The 18,236-nt window shown below is 37.0% G+C and overlaps 2 long non-coding RNA genes across 2 annotated transcripts in view; one reads left to right on the top strand and one right to left on the bottom strand.

The window, feature by feature from the left end:
- The window catches only part of LOC144312228 (uncharacterized), a 113,811-nt gene that overhangs the window by 16,032 nt on the left and 79,543 nt on the right, over positions 1 to 18,236 (bottom strand). Inside the window, exon 2 of the long non-coding RNA XR_013377698.1 lies at positions 10,237 to 10,296. This is a non-coding gene — a long non-coding RNA (uncharacterized LOC144312228). The remainder of the gene's footprint in view (positions 1 to 10,236; positions 10,297 to 18,236) is intronic.
- LOC144312227 (uncharacterized) overlaps positions 1 to 18,236 on the top strand; it is a 158,483-nt gene that overhangs the window by 107,974 nt on the left and 32,273 nt on the right. The window lies entirely within an intron of this gene.

Raw genomic sequence — 18,236 nt, 5'->3', positions numbered from 1 at the left:
AAAAATCACCATCATCATTCCTAAAATAGTAATTCCTTAAGACTATGAGATATAGGGATCCCTGGGTGGCGCAGCGGTGTGGGGCGTGCCTTTGGCCCAGGGCACAATCCTGGAGACCCAGGATCGAATCCCACGTCGGGCTCCCGGTGCATGGAGCCTGCTTCTCCCTCTGCCTGTGTCTTTGCCTCTCTCTCTCTCTGTGTGACTATCATAAATAAATAAGAATTAAAAAAAAAAAGACTATGAGATATATGGTTCAGTGATAATGTTCATTAAGAGGCTTGTCTTCATATGTTAGAATTGATTAACTTAGTGGATATTTAAATTGTCAAAGCCAATTGATATATTTAGGATCATTTACTGTGCTAGAGGAAAATACTGCTCCTTTCTTTGGAATTTCAAGACATGAACACTTTTCATGGTTAGAGCACTCATGTAGAATCTGCCTCTGCCTGTCACTCCTGGATTCCCCAAAAGTCCTTCCCCAGGTTTACAGGTACCCAAATCAAGATCTCAGAGATGAGAAATGCTGAGGTCTGGCAGAGACAAAGTGGGCCAAGTCTCCATGAACTGGAGCAGTGGGATATTGATCTGCTGTAGAAACAATCATCTCCCAGCCAAGACTCCTATTTATATAGCCAGGTCATGGAACATAGTCTGGGCCTGAGCCACATCCATGAAAGTAGAAGCAGTACCACTAGATTAGATGGGGGAAATTAATGAAATCAAATGTTCCAGGTAAGATATGATCTACTTTTTCAGGCATAAAATGGGGAGTGATTGATTCTATCAATGTACACTTATGTTGATGTTTCTTACTTTCTTACTTTTATGGGGAAAAATTGCACTATTTATCACTGAAATCATAACTTAGTCTTTAAAATAGTTTTTAAAGGCCTCTACAACTCTTTCAACACTAAAATTTATGTTAATCTAACCTATTACAAATAAAGGAGCTACTCTTACTTTTTGTACTTGGTGATTATAGTAATTGAGAATGTATATTTTGTCCTGCAATAGAGTGATGAGCTTAATTAGTGGCAAATTTATTGAATGTTGTGGGTGTGTGTGTGTGTTAAAGTGATTACTGAAGACAGGGAAAGTATGACACTGACTGGATATAGACTAAAAGTAGTTTATTAATTCAGAGGATTTTGACCTAGAGAAGTCATTTTAAGGCACATATCTTTCGGTAAATTTTAGGGACACCTCAAAATCTTTGAAGTAAACATTTGTATGTTTGTCTGAACTTAGGTACTTTGTTTTATTTTTTGGAAAGCCCATAGCTTTCAACAGTTTCTCTAAGGAATCTGTGAGACTTCTCCTGTATAAGGTTACAAACCAGTGATTTAAGGGTTTGACAAGAGAAGCCAGTGAAGTTCTTTGAAAATATTTTTTTTCCATATGTTTTTATCTGGTCAGAAACTTTAAAAGGCCAGGCATGGATGACATTTGTTGAATGAACGAATGAATGAATGAATGAATGAATGGAACAAATGGATATTTACCTTAATTTACTCAAGTCTCTCAGATTTGAGCCAAATCAAACAGTGATTATTTATTACTTGTTCTACTGAAGAACCCAATAATACCGTCAGTGTTCAATAGGAGGGATAAGCATAGGGAGAAGACTATATGTCCCATATGGAACTTGATACTTCCAGAGGTCCCATGTTCTTGTAGATCATTACTAATGTGCAAGTGCTTAAGATTTAAGTGATAGATTTTAGAGTTACTCTTAAGGATGCAGTTGTGTGACTTTGTATCTATAACTGAGGAAAATGCTAGAGATAACTTAAATTCACATAAAAAGTAGGTGTATTCAGCATGCTGGATACAGCTTGGACCCACCTATCCACCTTCTATTAACCTTTTCAGAGAGATGAACTACTACAAATGCAGAGTATTTTGTAATATAATGAGATGTTATTTGGAGAAACTCAGAATGGGGTAAAATTCTGGAGTGGGCAGTTCCTCTGAGATTGTTGTTGTTTGTGTAATTCTGTGCTTTATTAATTCTTTTCTTAACTCATTGAGAGGAAAGGAATTTCCGTCCCCCCAAACCAGAGTATGATGCCATTAAAGACAGCAGAATAAAAAAAAAAAAGACAGCAGAATATAGATAATATCAAGAGTTTAACACTGGTCATCTCAGGGAATTGACTGGACTTTTTCACATTGACACTGAGAATGTATCTCAACCTTAATCCTTTGACCTTTTATAAAAAAAACTATTGTGTCCAGGAGGTCTGGCATATGGATGAGGCAGTTCACTCAGTCACAGAGTTCTGATGATCCACAATCCTACCCTGAGAGTAGATATAACTACAAATCTGGTCAGGAAGAGAAGCCTAATTCAAACCACACTGTAGTTTTCCTACACTAAACTGTCAGCATTTGGTCATAATACTTATTGGAGGAGTGACCGGGGTTCTTAAAGGCCCTTATGGTGGCAAGATAAATCTACATCTTATTTGAAAAAAGCAGCCTATAAACAAAGGAATAATCTTTCCTGAGTGCCCGCCTCAATTTGCATTTTGGAACCAAGAAAAGGAAAATTCATTTAAAATAGATTATCTGATGACAAGGAGTCAGACTTATGAAAAGAATATTTAAGCTTTATCCCAATGAAAGAAAGAATAAAATACATTTCTTACTAGGGCATAATCTTTGTGAAATTAAACACGTATAATGATCATACTCCAAGCATGTCAAGGGGCCCTGTAATAACAATGAGGTCATAAGTAGAAAAGACAGAAAACATGATCTTATCAAAGAGTATATATACATAATCATACATATATACGCATTCATATACTTTGGAAACTTTTTCGTCCTGCTAAATTAATGAATCATATTACTATCATGTAGATAAGTAAATGAATATTATGAAAATATTAGTTCTAAATTATTCCTGAACAGGGCAGCCCCGGTGGTGCAGCGGTTTAGTGCCACCTGCAGCCTAGGGCATGATCCTGGAGACCCTGGATCGAGTCCCATGTCAGGCTCTCTGCATGGAGCCTGCTTCTCCCTTTGCCTGTATCTCTGCCGCTCTCTCTCTGTCTCTATGAAAAAATAAATAAATAAATCTTTAAAATACATAAATAAATAAATAAATAAATAAATAAATAAATAAATAATTCCTGAACATAATCAAGGTAAAATATTTAGTTCAACTATATTGTTAATTTTACAGATGTCCAGTAGATATTATGATGAAAATGATGATAAAGTATTGCCTTAATACATTTTATGGAAATTTAGATTTGACACTTTCTTTTGCAACTAAATTCAGCTCCCTAAAATTCTGTTTTCTGCTTACATTTAGATATGTTTTCATAAATGTGCTGCCAGAGAGAAGTATAATAGACACAGAAATCAAGTCAAGTATAGTGTGTTGGAAAAAACAGTTGACTAGGAGTTAGGCATCCTAGATATTTATTTTTCTACAGCTGAGCTAGCAGTATGACCTTGGTCAGGCAGCTTAATCCCTTTGAACCTGGACTGTCTGAGCTATATAATGAATTGGTTGGACTAGATTTTTAAAGTGCCCTTTGGTTCTAATAAAAATAAAATTATAAATTGCTCTGTGAGTTAAATCAACATTGCCAGTCTGGTTAATTCTGAGTCTCCAACCCCTTTAAAATGGAGAATAGTTTATGTGAATTATACAAAAAAATTGATTCATCTCTTCTCCTTTCCACTTTGCCTTTGAACACACAGTCTCAGATTTTTCGTCTGTATGGTGGCATTGTGGGCCTATTTATTTTTCCAAAGACCTTTTACTCTGATTGTTTGATAAGAAACAATATAGTTTTTTCAAAGGTATTGAGTTATTCCCTTGGTTTGTATTAGGGTAGATAAGTCCTTCGAGTTTTTAAATGAGTTTACATTTTCATTCCATCTCTTTGATTCAAGTTTGAAGGGATTCTATTTTGGCTATTTTATCTCTCTGCCCCTAGGAAAGCCAGACTTTAAGTTATCCCCAAGGTATCACTGGCAGCATTCCACACCATCTGTAATGTATAAATATATTCAGTTATTCAGTATATTCCAACTTAGCTCGCTCTAGTAATTTTATATTATTGGAGTCTTTGAGGAGAAAAGCATTCATTCTCTACTGATTTATTCCTGACTGTTAGTCCTGAACTTTTGATTCAGCTGACAAGTAATCTAATACAGAAACAAAACCCTAAAATTTTTCACAATGAGTTAAGTAACAGAGAGTTCTGGAACCCATTCATTGTCTTTATTGCAGTTGACTGGCTGAATACATTTGAACACCCTTGGCAGATTCCAGATTTGAATTTAGGAGACTTAAAACAGGTTAAATCATTCTCAATAAAGGGGGCTTGTCTTTGGGTCTCTTCACTTGATAGAACCTTTTGTTCGCTTTCCTGACATGGTATCCCATTAGTTGCCTTGACTATTTCTTCTTTATTTAAAATTTCCTCTTTTCTTTTCTTACCACTATTATGAAAGAAAACACACCTCCCTCCAACCAATGTATGATTCTAAAAACTTGCTTTTTAAATTTAAATATTCAATGTGATTTTTTTTTTAACTTTCCTACATGTACAGCTCCACCTATATAAGCTTGTCAATATAAAAATGCTTGGTTACAGTATATGACCTCTTGTAGAGTGCACTCTTAGGGAAAAAGTACAGTGGAGAACAAGGTGGTGAAAATATCAATGATGGAATGATGGTAAGACTGGGAAGAATTTTAATACCAGCTCTCCCACTACTGGTTATTATTTGTCCTTCAAGGATGTCATCTGTTTCTGCATCAGTTTTGTCATCTGTAAAATGGGACATTTGCTATAAGATTAAATTATATTACTCTAAAATTTACCAGGCAAGGTAGCCTTTCCATAATTAGATGTTATATTTAAAGCTCCTTATGTATTTAACACTGTGCTTGCCTTTGGAAAAGACACAGAAAAGTCATAAGGTATAACTGTCCTTGGGAATTTATGATTTAGTTGAAGTGTAAAGTTTGCTGAGAGAGATTGCAAGAGGCTTCATAAACCATGCATTCATTCTTTCATTCATTTACTAACTCATTTATTCAACAGATGCTTCTTATATGCCAAATATAAGGGTCTAGAGGTAAATTAATGAGCAGAAGTACTTAGCTTGAGTCTATGAAAGTATACAGTTATAATGGATTTTTCCCCACTAGACATAGCACAGTTGACACATTTGACTGGTTCTGATGACACTCTTGCCTCAGATTGCCTGGGTTAGAATCTCAACTCTATCAGGAACTATCTGGGTAATTCTGGGAAGGTTATATGTGAATGCTCTGAGGCTCAATATCCTCAACTGCAAAATGAGATCATAATCATATGTACCTTGATGTGAAAATTAAATGAGTTAGTATACATAAAGTGCATTGAATAATTCATAGTATATAGTAAGACACAAAGGACCAATAAAATATTAACTTTATTATTGCTGTTACTATCTACTATTTTCTGGATATCAGATTAGTCATTTTCTCTTAGATAACAACCTCCTCTCCATTCTGAGGCTGTGTTTTGACCTTCATGTGCACTTCAAGTGATTTACACTTAAGCTAATTAGCATAGTTCATTTACCTAAGTCGTGGTGATTGGTTGCATTAAGACAAAAGCAAGTCAATGAAGTCCAATCCAAGTCTTTCCTAGGGCTTTTGAGATGCATGTTCTCTTTTCTGGTAAAACTGAACCTGAGTTGATATAGCTCTAGAGTTCCTGGCAATCTTCATGTTACCCAGATAGTAAAACCTAATGAAAAAGAACAGAACAAGAAGTTGTAGAGAAACCAGACACTAATGAAAACATATGAGCCTCTGGATCAAACGAGGCCAAAGACATTACTCCTGAACTTTTCAGTTTTATGTGGTAACAATTACAGTTTCCCCACCTTATTTTCTTTTTTTGTGCTTAGCTAAGTTAGCCAGGATTAGTTTCTGTTGCTTGCAAGTACAGAAACCTAACAGATAAACAACTCAGTTACTTAGAGTTTGATGCAAGTTTCCAATTATGAAATATCATTCCTCCCTATCTCCATCTAATAATGCCATGCCACTTTATTAGCATTAGCAGAAGTTTCCCTTTTGGAGGGAAGACTGTGATGGTCTTTTCTAGGACTTGAGCATTGTTTGGAATCTACCTGAGGTGACCAGAGTATCATCAGAACACATAACAAAGTAATAAAACTGTAGATTGATTCAGTGGTGAGTAAGTGAGTATTTTTGTGTTAGGGAAACAGGAGAATTGGACAGTACAAATTTGTTACTGTGTATATGGCAACATAAGAGATCTGGTATATTTATTCTAAAAACAAACAAACAAACCACAACCAGATTAAAGAAGGACAATCAATGAGCTATAAAAATAAATAAATGGTTACAAACTTCAGTGAGTCTATATGGGGAAATGAGGGGTGCAAATATTAGAGCAAATAACCAGAAAATTATTCTTATTTTTTGTGGTCAACGTGTGAAACAGTCAGCACCTTACAAAAAGTAGCATGTGACATACTTAGTCTGTCACTCACTTCATTATTATCATTTTTGCAAACCATCCTGAATCAAAACAAAGAAAAGCATCACTAATAGAATTGTGGTATTGAGCACTTAAGCATTCTAAGTACTTACCACATAAAATACATCTGATTTCTCTCACTCCCCATATGAGAGTGAAACCCCAAAAGTTTTCTTAATTTCTCCAAAGAATCTTGAGATTGGGGAATTAGGTTTCTCTGATTCAAATTTATACATATATTTTTGAACTCTGAAGTTGTCACTAATTTTTCACCCCAATACTACACTGTACTTTGGTCTCTTAAAGGTCCAAAGGACCAATGTCAAAATATACAGTGTTTAAGAGAAACCTGGGCACCTTCCTCTTTTAAGCTATCTGCTAAAATTTTATTATTTTATTTGATACAACCACTCTATGAACTAGCTCTATATTATTAATGTCAGGTGAATAAATTGGCCTTACTCAAATAATTTGGAGTTAGGAATTACTAGTGCAGGTTGAGGCTAGGGGAATTCCCTGGTATAATACGTCCACACCTGACTGACAAAGCAAGAAGACCCGTAATGTCATGACTTCTAGTAGAAACCTGGTGTGTCTTTATGAGGAATAGCTGTTAGTGGAACAGGGAAAGTGGAGATTATAGAAAATATTTAAAAAGAATTGAATCTTTGGAGTTTTTTTTTTTTTTATAAAGTCTGATTTGTGGATTTATAAGTAGAAGGGACTAAGCTGGGAAAATAATTCAAAACCTAGGGACAAATATCAAGAAATAGAAAAAAAAAATCCTTCTTCCTTCTCGTTCATCTCGTTTTTTCTTGGCAAAGCCATAGCTTGTAAATTCCTTTTTTATGACTATACAATCAAGGTGTGTCACTTTCTTATAAAATAATGAGTTCCTCTACCTCTTTGGTTGGGTTTATTCCTAGGTATCCTATGGTTTTTGGTGCAATTGTAAGTGGCATTCATTTCTTGATTTCTCTTTCTGCTGCTTCATAAAATAATGAGTTCTTATTTGAGTGACTGTTTTATTATTTATAAGGTAAGAGCTGAAAGTCATCTACCAAATTTCTCCTACCTGATATTAAATAGTAATATTCATGTTAAAGTGGAATGCTCTGTTTGTTCAAATTTATTCCCAAGAGGGTAATCACAGCTGAAAGCTTATCTGTAATAATTATAGTAATATGGTAACAATGGGAAATATTTATGGAGCTTTCACTGGATGGTAGGTACTTAGATTTATGTGCTCATTATCTCATTAAATTTCCCAGTGGTTCTGTTGCTATCTCCATTTGATACATGCAGAAAAGGAAGTGGATGCAAAACAGTGAAATGACACGCCCAAGGTCACAGCAAGCAAATATGCTGTCCAACTGCTTCTTGTGTGATGAAGACCCTTGATTATTGTTTTCCTTGGATGCCTCATGTTTACTTGGATAGATGGAAGCAACCAGAATAATTTGGATGCTTCCATGATCAATTCTATTGTGATTTGCTATTTGTATCATCAACTCCAGCAATGGCCAATACCAAAACTTTCTTTTCTATTTATAATTAACAATTCTATTTTGAAGAAATGAGATGAATCAAGAACAAGGGGGAAAAGCTATCACCACAAAGATATAATTATAGAAATTTTAAGGAAAAATTTCCTAATGGATGAATAATAAAAGATGAAGATACCTGAGGCACAGAATTGTCAACTGAGTTGCTCAAGGTCAAACAAAGAGTTACATAAGCATATCACTTTCCTTTGTCAAAGAAGTTAAGTTTTTTAAGTAACTAATTTATTTTAATGTTGGAAGATCTCTATAAATCTTCCTGCATTACTTAGATAAATAATTTGCCACTAAAATTGTTTTTCAGTAATTTTGTTTGGCTATTTTAGTGTGTGTTTTTCATAATCTCTAACACTGAATTTCTCATCAGTTCAGCCCTCCAGATTTTATTAGGTTTTGCGTGCTCAGGAAATAACACCATCAAAGCAGAGTTATCTTCACATACGCAGGACAATTATATTGATATATCATGTTCTGTATTTTAATTTCAGAATTATTGCCTCATTGTTTTCTCCTGGAGCCCAGTTTTTATTTCTTTCATCTTATCGTTAAAGGTACAGCGACAAGTAATTCACCCTTTAAAAAAGAGGAGAAAAGAAAAGGTTTGCTAAAAAAAAAAAATGTAGCTAGAAAAATCTCCCACAGAGTGAATTCCCACAGTGTTATGGAGGATGTAAATTTAGCCCAGTGTGATTCAAACAATCAAGTTAGGAATTTTAATTTAATGGTTTGTTCCTTTGAATTGTTAGACACTCACCTCATTGTGCAAGTTGTATTTGAATTGGAGAAAATTAAACTAAAATGTGTTGAATTTGCCCCAATCAGGTTATTTTAGGAGGTCTGATTCACAGACTCAGTGATGGACTAGTATGAAAGAGTCAACAAGCAAAATAGGAGGCCTCAATTAATAATAATTAATAATAATCATCCTATTTTCTCTCAGTGTGTTAGAACTTAAATATTTGCTTTGGGGGATGGCTATATAATTTTAGCCATTTAAATGAGTTTGGAGAACTCATCTTATTTTCTTCATTTCAACACAACCCAGAATGTTGGTCAGAAATCTCAGTGACTTCCAGATTGGAGGGTTTGTGAATCCCTTCCTGCCCTGGAGCTGGCTTGGTTGTGGCAAATAAAATGCTGGAGTAGAAAAAAAGAGAAGTTGGATGAAACAACAGATGGAGAATAAGAACTATGTATTTTTTATGATATTTCAGGGAACAGTCCAATAGGCCAAATGGACCTAGACAAACATGGCTCCTATCTGCAATTGTGATTGAAAGATTAAGTAAAATACAGCACTTCTCTTGGAAAATAAGAAGGCATTATAAAAAAGCCCATCAAGACAAAAGTGACTTGGTTACAAGCCTTTTTACATGTTTACCCATAAAGAAAGCAATGTTAATAAAGTGAGCCTTTTGACAGTAAAATGGAATTCTTACCACTTAGAGGTTTTAAAAGTTTGAGCAGATAGGGACCTTAGAGCCAGATGTGTTGTTCAACCTCTTCCCAAGGACATGGAGACAAAAGCTCAGAGAGAGTGTGTCATGCCAAGGGTCACACTGGTACTGGTGGAGTTAGAAAAGGCATGTTCTTTCTTGTCATGCCATCTTATCTCCTGACTTTCCCTTGGGAGCACTTCTGTCTCGAATAGTTGTCATTTCCCCTTGTCCCTTTCCTTGAATTTAATGTTGATCTTAGTGGAGAGCATGCACCTCTGCCCTTATGAAGGACCATGGCCCTGTCACACAAATGGTGACATAATTATTCCCACCACAGAACTGATACTACCGTGGCTCAAGATCTTTTCATTGCCATGGTGGTTCTGAAAGCCTCAAGCCCTTCTGAAGCAGACAGATCTAGTTCCCGCATGGTGGGACTGAGCCCCAAAGTATGACTCCTCAAAGCTGGGGGTTGGGGGGGGGGTTCCACTGACAAAGGCTAGCAAAGACATATGGTTCTACCTGCCTCATTTCAGCATCTATAAAAAACATTTCTTAAGTCTCGATGAAACATGTTAATGTAAAACAATCAGATCATGAGAAACAAAAGGACATTTTGTGAAAGTGAACATTTGAATAGAGATGGAACATTCGGTCTACTGTACTGATTTTACCAAGAGCCCCAGAGGCTAGAGAACTTACCCTACTAAGGAGCCAAATGGCTTCAGGCCCCTTGACTTCTCCAAGTCTCAGTTTCTTCATCTGTGAACAAAGGATTTGGATTAGGTTATTACTAAATTCCCTCTGTGTTCTAGCAAGCTCCCTTAAAACATAGACATCTCTATTATCATCTTTGAAGTGCAGGAGGAATTAACAAAGGGATAAAGACATATTTTTTTTTATCGTGATTGTACAATTGCTGTCAGCTAAGATTAACCTCATTTGTGTGGTTTCCTATTGGGCCTCACAAAAATCTGGATGCTTTTCAGCTTAACATGTGTTAACATATTTGCTCAGTGTTTAGAACAGTAGTTTTAGAAAATTCTTTTTTTCCAGAATCTTCAACAAACAGTCCTTAAGCACTGACCAAGTGTAGGGCACTCAGCATCAAGAGTCAAAGAATCATAGAGTTTGTTGGCAGTCCTTGGGGAGCTTGTGATGCTATTGAAGAGAATCAAATTATGATTGAGGGCACATTTAATTAAGTGACAAATGAGTGATCTGGAGAATAATTGAAGATTGTGGCCTGTTGTTATTTAATTTTCCTATATTGAGGATTTCTGATCTTTAAATCTTTTTGGGGATGCTTGGGTGGCTCAGCAGTTAAGCACCTGCCTTTGGCCCAAGGCGTGATCCTGGAGTCCCGGAACTGAGTCCCACATTGGGCTCTCTGCATGGAGCCTGCCTCTCTGCCTGTGTCTCTGCCTTCTCTCTCTCTCTCATGAATAAATAAATAAAAATTAAAAAAATCTTTTTATCACAGTTTAAATAAATCTATTAATAGTTGACTCATCTAGGAGTGAATAACTGTCTTCTTATATTTTGAGATAATTCTCAGATTAAAAAAAACTTTCCTGGCATTTGAGTCTAATGACTGAATGCTGTGGGAAAGAAGTAATTTCGATGATTATGTCTAAATAAATATGTTATATATAGCTTTTTTGTTATGCTAACACTGTCCCCAAACCACATACTAAGATAAACAGAGTGTGTGGAAATGATTGGCCAAGAATCTTATGCAACTGGATGACGTTCCAGATACTACAACAACTGCTAGTCACCTATGTCATCTATTCGCCCCCTTTTTATTAACTAACTGAGCTCTAATTTCACATGGTGTGGTATTAACTTGTTAAAAAATATCACATTTACCAAATTCTCTTGTAGCAAGGGTAGTCATGTGACAGTTTTATCCAGTGAGATATAAAGGTAAGTCGCAGGATTGAGCTCCCATAAAGCTAATTAAGGTTAAGGGAGAGGCTTATCCAAGTGGAAAATGCCCTTTGCCTTCCATCTTTCTCTCTGTGATATGGATGCAAGGTGGGATTTACTACAGCCATGTTGAGTTCACAAGGTAGTTCTGTAAATAATATATCCTAAATAAGGCATTGAAAGAGCTGGATAGAGCCGGAGTTCCAAATGCCAATATGAAATGTTATACCAGCCATGGACTCCTTACTTCTCTTACCAGGCTTCCCAGTCAGTGATGAAAATATAACCCCTAATTTGTTTAAGCCAGTTTTGGGAGATTGCTTCTTTATTTGGGGCTGAACATGTCTTAATGAATACGAGTAAATACTATGTGCAAAGTGTTAAAACTTGCTAGGTATATAGAAAGCCTTCTAGAAATTTCTGAAACTCATGAGAGAGATATTATTATACATATACATATATGTTATATGTGCATGTATTGTATGCATTTGTATATGCATATATATTATATATTTATATTATTTTAGAGGAGAAAGAGCATGAGTGTGGGGAGGTGAAGAGGGAGAGAGAGAATCCCAAGCTAAGCACAGAGCCTGACAAGGAGCTCCATCTCAGGACTCTGAGATCATGACCTGAGCCAAAATTACCAGTAGGAGGCTTAACCAACTGAGCTACTCAGGCACCCCATGATGGATGTGATTCTAAAGAACTCCATGAATATGGAAGAAAGCATTAATCTGGTTGATGAATCAGAGAATTCTTCTTGGCAGAGAATTTATTAGGGCTTTTGTTTTTCTTTGTAAGGGTAGGTACCACACTATAGGCAAATGGGGACCAGAAAGATGATGCCTGGGGCCGAGGAGCAACCTGAGTGGTGCCGCAGAGGTACTCTGGTTTGATCTCACCAGCTAATCAAAGAGCTCTAAAGCAAAATAGAATGCTTCTCAACTGTTTTAGTTTGTTGTAGTGCAGATCACAAAGTTGGCCTGAACTGGAAATTGCAATCGAAGTGGTAGTTTTCCTGGGATTTCCATATCAGCTTGTTTCTACCTCCTAACTGGGCACAGGACCAACCATGCTTTGTTATTGTTTAGCTCTTATACTGCAATCTGCAGGCGGAGAGAGCCACAGTAGAGCAATATGGGGGAAAGAGAACCAAATACCCATTTCTGTTCTTGTATATTTGACCACCTTACCTTTTAATCCCATAAGAGATGATAAGTGAACTTTCTAGTGAAACCTGAGAAAAAGTTATAATAAACTGTGTCCCCCTTGGGGGGAGGAGGCTTTCTCAGCCCTTCACCTCTTGTGTACCCCAGATGGTGATCATCAGGAATTTCTAAGATGTTGGAGGATGATAGCTTAGATTAAGTTAATTGACATGGTTTATGGATTTGCATATTTATGGATGTTATTCAACTATGTATAGTCACTTAGATAACAGCCATGTTCATTTAGGTGTTATACACATAAACATATATTCAGATGTTACCTTCTAGAACCTGCGTAAATGAGTGGTTATATTCTCTATGTGAGCTTCTGTTGCCAGAATCTTTATTTTTTCCTGAAATCCTTTTTTGGAGGAGTTTCTGCTTTTCATGGCCCATTTTCTGGTTTCTTTCTTATATTTATCTGACTTTACAAGATACATGCTTGTATATGCAAAGTATTGCATGGGTCTGGAACAAATACTAAATGCACACAGGTATTGGATCCCCTCACTCCCTTTCCATGTGGACCCTCACTCCCTTTCCATGTGTGGACTCCTGTTGTGCATCCCTGAGGACTCAGAGCACTTTTCCAGTGAAGTTAGGTACATCAAGATCTTCAGCCTAAGTGCTTCAAGGAGTGACAATGAAAATATTTGATTTGTTAATAAGTCATTAGCCAATCATGGAATAGGTGAGAAGCCTTGTACACCATTTCTTGGATATAAAACTGGGCTAATGGAGATTCAGAAAGATTAAATTAGGAGTCCATGAACATTAAAAGGGGGAGCTGGGATTCAAACCCTATTTCTGACCTGAAATATAGAATTTAAAGCAGTGAACTACAAAATCCTCAGCTCTCATTCACAATAAGGCAGTGATTTTAACCTTATGTTAAATGAAATCTTACATATGTAACTGATATATCCCACTTTACCATTTAGGGGTTCAAAACAAGGTCATCTCTCTTTTAATATGCAAATTAAATGACTCCAAGCCCCATCTTGCTGTTATAGAAATGTCATTCTTTCCTCCTTGGACCCTCCTTCCCATAACAAGCGCGAAAACACTAGAAGTATATATTCAGTCCATGACATAACATGGGAAGAAAATCCAAAATAGTCTACTCCGTTTCCCAGAAGCCAGGATCTCCCTGCTATTGCTGTCGCTGCTGTGTGGTGTCGCTGCTGGAGGCGGGAGCAGTGTGTGGGTCCGCTGCACGAAGCATGACAGTGATCTACTACACACTGGCATCTTTGGCTGATGGTGGACTCGATGTGGGTAGCAATAGGAAACTGTCTCGAGCAGTTCAGGCAGTGATCTGGCTACCCACGCTTCTGTTCTTACAGCTCTACTAAGAAATTGTTCTTTCACAATATAATCCATGGCCATTTTCCTGGTAGAGGTGTATTTCTTTCTCACATTCTATCCTGACTTTTTCAAAGTCAAATCATTGACCAAGGCGTTCATTAAACCTGGATGCCTCCATCATCACATCCATATTCCAACCAAGAAGAAGGAGGAAGAGGGGAAAAAAAGAGAATGATCTTCCCTTTAAAGATATTTTCTTTACATCTCACTGTCTAGAACTTAATGCCAGATTGTCACACTTATCTGCAAGGGAGCATGGGAAATGTCACGCGTATTCAGAGTGGCCACATGTCCTGCTAAAATTCAAAGATGCTCTTTCTCAGGAAAAAAAGTAGCAACCAGCAGTCCCTAGTCTAAAGAAACACTAACTTATTACAAAGTCCCTCCATTTCATAAAACAGAGAGGAGCCAATTGCTCTGGTTGAAGCAGAGGTGGTTGCGCAGAGCCCTGCTCACTCAGCTTTGACACCACTGCTGTGGTTCTTGAGGCAGTGCTTAGAAATATAGGGCTGCAGTTTGAAATTGCAATTCGAAAACTATTGCACAAAGATGACAGCTCACAACTCCAAGGGTTACTTGCTTCCCGCTTTTGACAAACATATCTACTTATTTTTCCTGATAAATTTAAAATCTACAGAAAAATAAAAAGAATAATATGGCAATAATACTACACGCCCCATCACATTCAGTCCAGTACTGCTTTAAAGAAAGAAAACATTTCAGATTCAGCTAGAATTCTTTTAAAATTCTACACAGGTGCATTCCCTCCTTTCTCCATGTCTATGTTCAATGCTATCCTCCCCCAGATGTATCATATATTGTTAGATATCCTGGTTCACTGAAAAAATTAAGGTCTATACTTAATTTTGATTTCTTTTATTTTTACCTCATGTTCTTTTTCTGTTTGAGGACCACATCAGGATACCACATTACATTTAGTAGTGATGCCTCCGCTTGGCTATGGCATTTGCATACCTTCCTTGTTTTCAAAGACCTTGATAGTTAGCAGGAGCATTGGTGAGGTATTTTGCAGGACACCTTTATTTTGGGATTTGTCTGATATTTTTCTCAAGACTAGACTATTAGACTAAGGTTATGGATTTGGGGAAGGAAGACCACAGAGAGAAAGTGTCATTTTCCTTATGTCATCTCAAAGGTACATACTATCTACATGATTTATTACTATTGATATTGACTTCATTCACCTGGCTGAGGTAGTGTTTTTCAATTAGAAAGTTATTATTTTCTTCCTTTTCTTTCCATATGGTATTCTTTAGAAGAAAGTCACTAATACAGAGCTCACACTTAAGTAGTAGGCAGTTTTGTTCCTCCTTGAGGGTAGAGAATCTCTACATCAATTATTTGGAATTCTTCGTGAGAGAGTTGTCTCTTTGCTCCCATGTATTTATTTATTCAGTCTTTTATTTATGTCACTTTGGATTCATGGATATTTCTTTTATATTTTGGGTTATATTCCAATACTATTTTTTTTATTTTTTTTTTGCTCAAATTATCCAGCTTTGAACATAAGGAGCTCTTTCAATGTCCCTTTGTCATACTTTCATGCTATATCTTTTTGACATACTCCCAATATCTTGTTGTCTGTCTGTTTGTTTATTTCCTCACTTATTTAAGTAGTGCTTTATTTTCTGGTACCGCAAATGCTCCAGGTTCATCATGCTTCTGTCATAGAATCAGCTCTTTCTCCAAAGAGCTCTAGTTAGTTTTTTTTTTTTTAAGATTTTATTTATTTATTCATGAGAGACACACACACACACAGAGGCAGAGACATAGGCAGAGGGAGAAGTAGGCTCCACGCAGGGAGCCTGATGTGGGACTCAATCTGGGGACTCCAGGATCACGCCTTGAGCCAAAGGCAGACGCTCAACCCCTGAGCCGTCCAGGCATCCCAGCTCTAGTTCCTTTTATTGGCTAACAATATTAAGAATCAAGGGATGGTTGAAGTTATATATACACACAAACATGAAAAATACATATGTATATGTATATACACATGTATATTATATATATACAGGCATGCATTATATATGTACATATATATATGTGTGTATATATATGCAGAAGACTTTTATTCTAACAGGATTTATTTATTTATTTTTTATTTTTTTTATTTTATGATAGGCACAGAGAGAGAGAGAGAGAGAGAGAGGCAGAGACACAGGCAGAGGGAGAAGCAGGCTCCATGCACCGGGAGCCCGATGTGGGACTAGATCCCCGGTCTCCAGGATTGCACCCCGGGCCAAAGGCAGGCGCCAAACCGCTGCACCACCCAGGGATCCCTCTAACAGGATTTAATAGTAAGCTAACAGGTGGCAGCATTTGTAGAGTGTGGTTCTTGAGGTTACCTGCCCTTCCCCACACATTGTGAAAGCAAGTCACTTGTTCATGTTACAACTTAATCTTAACCTTTTTTTGAGTTCCAAACATTTTTTGAGATGCTGCTGAAAATTTGACAGACCTTTTGCCCTGGTGGAAAAAAGAAAGGATAAATAAACACATAAGAATTTAGTCCAGGATTCCTGAGGTTCGCGGACTCCCTTCAATTCTGACCATTGGTGTCAGTGACTTCTGGTCGGAGACCATGGTGATAAAGGAAGGGCTAGGAAATCCGCACACCTTGTTGCTGGCTTTCTCACACCCCACTTTTGCTATGACCTCTTCTCTGGCCAAGGAAATGGTATCATTTAACAAATAAATGAGAAAAGTCTGATGTAGTAATACAATTTCTTTATCCGTTAATTTCAGACATGTTATTTTAAGTGAATCTTTTTTGTGTAAAATCATGATGGAATTGTTCAGGGTTCACTTTTGATTTCTACAATTTGAAGAAAAAAATCTGAGTTGATTTGCATGGGTACTTTAATTCATGTCTTCCTCAATTGTGTTTGAGTCACTTCCCTTTTATATTAATGGCTTCCTATTTAAAACCCATACTGGGGGATGGAGGGTATATTTAGTAAAATGTTGTGTCTATGCAAGCTGACGTAGGTGTTAAGACTGAAAGAGTTAATGGGGTCCAATCCCAGTACATTTTTCTGAAGCTATGTTTAACACTGATTATTTCAAGGTGGTTTTTATAATCACTTCCAAATGTTTTAATGAGGCTGTTTTTCATTTTTCTTAAGACTTCTTTAAACATTTTTTTTTCCTTTCCATATTGATTTTCCAGCCACTTTCCTTAATGCCACCGTTGGCAGGCCCAGTTATGCACATTTATGGTTTGTTCCGGAAGCTTCCCTCTGCCTCCCAGCCCCATCTCTCTCTTCCTGCCTCCTGGGTACTCTTCATCTGAGGAGAAAGATCTTCTGGTCTGATTCCTCATGGTTTCCCTTGCAGCCCGACTCCCAGGCAGTGCAGTTGTTCTTTCAATCTGTCAGTCAGTCATAGCTACCTCCTGTTGTCGTCTTATTTCTTTAAGATCTCTCTGGAATAGAATCTACAAGATTTGCAATTTTACCAAATTTATCAGTTGTGAGTGTTGGAAATCTGTTTAATTTGCGTTTACATTCCTTTGGTTTCAGACTTAGCCTTAGAAGTGCTTCCCCTGGCCCTTCTGGGATTCTCCAGCCTGGTAAGGGGCCCCTTCCCTACTGTATCAGGTAGTGATAGGCAATTAGACTGCCCAAGGAAGGCAGGGCCGTGACACTCATCACATGTCACAGCTTTTGGACAGCTCTGTGTAAACACACGTTACCAACCAGCCCAGGCTGATGTCAGAGATTAGAGTCAGAATGCGTCTGCCATTCCCTCAGACAGAGGTTTTGTTAGGTCATGATAAACAGCCGCAAGATTTATGACTTCCCAAGGAGGAAAACCAATTCCCTAGACTGTTGCTGGGAGTGCTGTCGGTATGCCAGACCCTCTCCGCGAACATCATGACACAGAAACAAGATCACCCATCAAATGTGTTCTTATATCTTGGTGCAAAGTGTATTGGGTATTTTCTAAAAGGTAATGATAATAAATGGGCTTCTTTTCCTATTTTCTTTGCCTTACCGGTTGATTTGAGTCCAGAAGCCTATTTTCAATTTAGTCCCAAGTTTTTATAAATACAGTTTTCCCCCAAACTATATTACTCACACAAGCTTATTGAATGATTCTGCATTTTTATTTTGAAGTTGAAGTGGTCAGGATACATTAGTTTTGAATGGAGAGGGTTGTGTGTCTCAG

Source organism: Canis aureus, chromosome 4 (assembly GCF_053574225.1).
Source record: "Canis aureus isolate CA01 chromosome 4, VMU_Caureus_v.1.0, whole genome shotgun sequence".
Classification (NCBI taxonomy): domain Eukaryota; kingdom Metazoa; phylum Chordata; class Mammalia; order Carnivora; family Canidae; genus Canis; species Canis aureus.
Note: the sequence above shows the minus strand (reverse complement) of the source record. Positions and strands in the feature narration are given on the sequence as shown.